Here is a 2,725-nt window from a genome sequence, read left to right on the forward strand (position 1 = left end):
ACTTTTGAACCCGATCCCTTTAGATTTCGCTGAAACTTATCCATCCTTTTCTACCATTTGAAAAACATTTTTGAGAATTTTTTCAAAATTTTTTGTCCAACTTCAAAAAAGTTATGAATTTAAAAAAAAAACGGCTTTTTAATTTTCAAATAGCGATAACTTTTATAGAAAATGACTTTTGGGAACCTTTTTCTTTTTTAAATTTTTGCTTTTGAATGAACTTTTCAAAAATATACACGAAAAAAATTTAACATGATCAATTATATAAAATAATCGCTTTTTTAAGTAAAATCGTCATTTTTTTTTTTTGGTAAGTTCGCCATTTTTATTTTTATTTTTTTTTCCTCGAAAAAAATTTCAATTAATTTGATAACTATCCCTGCTAATATATTATTGCATATTTTCTTTGGCACATTTCTTGACTTGAAAATCGACAAATAGACTATGTTGTCAATTTTATTCTATACTTATATTTGCGGGGTTGTCGCTTTTTATTTCTCATACAAATATCAGAAATTGTTCAATTTTTGATTTTTAGCTTTTGCCATCGTCGCGAAAAGACGCTTGTTGGCAAAGGCATGCTCGGGGAGATGTAATGGTATTTGTTTTTAAGAATGAAGCAAGTTTGCCTGTTGAAAGTGTGCTTGCGTTCATGAATGAAAATATTGTTGTTGTGTGTTTTTCTACAAATTTGGGGCATCGACTTGGCATGCCATATTGACTTGTGACGCTGTTGATGCTACTTGAAACCATCTGTTGTTTTTGGTAGAACAATATTCGTAGTTTCTGCGGGTGACATATCTACATGTGAACGCATGTATAAGTATGTATGTTTTGTATGCATTATTTGTGTGGGAATGTCATGCGCACATATTTACATGTGTACTCATATTTGTATGTTGGTTGGTATACATTATTTGTTCAGTAATGTCGTGCACATATGCATTTACATACATACATATGTGCATATGTAATTATGCATATTGATATGTAGATGCGTATGAAAATTAAATGACATATTATTGTAATATGTATATTAAGTTTTTATGATATTATGATAGTATCTCATATACATATACATACATATGTATATTATATTTACAAACATATTATATCATATTATAATATATTCTCAAACATAAGTAATATTTTAATAAATAACTCTTAATTGCACATTAACTACAAATATTGTTTTGAAAATCGCATAATTTAATTAGAATGATATATGTAAATTATGCATATATTCATAGAAATACGCAAAATGATAGTCACGTCAATTAACATGATGGCATGTGAGCATATAAAAGTATAAGCAAAAGGCCAACATACGTCTGTAATAGCAATGCATGTTTCTGAGCATAATTTTCATTAAATGCTCAGCACTGTTCACGCGCCACTGTTAAGATTTCTCCTTCTTAGCTAGCTGTGTTGAAATGCCGCACTCATCGCATTTTGTTAGCTTTTGACAGTTTACACGCCTGTCCGTTGTTGGACCTTCTCTATAAATTTACGTTCTCTGTTTCGAACTTCGATTCTTTGTGCGAAGCGCTCAAAGAGGAATTCGAGATAAAGTTCAACAATGCTGACGTACATCAGAAGTTAATGCAAAGGCAAAAGAAGAACGACGAGAACTCTTACGAATATATTCTGTAAAATGAGAAAGCTGGCAGCACTGGGGTCGATAGAAGACGAAGTAGTTATTCGCTACATTGTGGACGGAATAAAGGTGCGTTACGATCTGAAATATCCATTGTATAGTTCTAAAACATTTAAAGAACTAAAAGAGCGTTTCGGGATTATACAGCAAATGAGTTACAACAGAGCAGCAGCAGCGCAGTACAAAAGCGAAACTACACGAAGCTTGTGCAAAATATTAAAGACGATGAGGGGAAAATCGCGCAGTAAGTAGAGATTGTTTCAATTGTGGGTCATCTACACATATGTACGTGCAGAATGTAATGCAGAAACAAAATGCTTTAAAATGCAACGGCAATGGTCATATCGCAAAAAATTGTGAATATCAGAAGAGAACGGTGAACATGCTAACAAGTGATAAACGAAGTAAGCGAATGCGAATTAGCAACAAGTACATCTCATGTTTAATAAACACAGGTGCAGATGTGTCACTTATGCAGCAATGTGTTTATGAAAAAAATTTTGGCAATCAAAGCCTACAAAAAAGTTTTGCGAAATTGTATGGTTTGGGAAATATTGCGATTGCGGCGAAAGGTGCGTTATCGTTAGAAGTTGAAGTTGATAATATAAAAACTGAGCATACATTTCTTGTTCAGCTGAAAATAATACCAAAAGACGATTTTATTAATTTCCATGAAAGTCCGACCCGATTATCTGCATATTAACAGTTAAAGTTTGATTATTTTTGGGAAAATTTTTTATTTCTTATGAATTTTATAACTCAATGAAAAAAAATTATTATGAATAGATTTTTGGAGAGGCTTTCTTAGGGTGTCTAGGAACCTATTTTTCAGAGTACCAAACGAAAAAAAAAAAAAATTTTTTTGATCCACCCTAATATGCATTGATGTTTGACGATGAATATCTCGTAAACGCTTAACTTAATCGAAAATTCAAATAAGACCATTTTTATAGAGAAGTAAATTTCCTACAAAACTGTGAATTTCATCATTCATAATAATTTTTTTTCATTGAGTTATATCTTTTAAACGTTTGGGTTTACGAAAAATCATAATAGACCTTTTTGTAG

Source organism: Bactrocera tryoni, unplaced genomic scaffold, assembly GCF_016617805.1.
Source record: "Bactrocera tryoni isolate S06 unplaced genomic scaffold, CSIRO_BtryS06_freeze2 scaffold_25, whole genome shotgun sequence".
Taxonomy (NCBI): Eukaryota; Metazoa; Arthropoda; class Insecta; order Diptera; family Tephritidae; genus Bactrocera; species Bactrocera tryoni.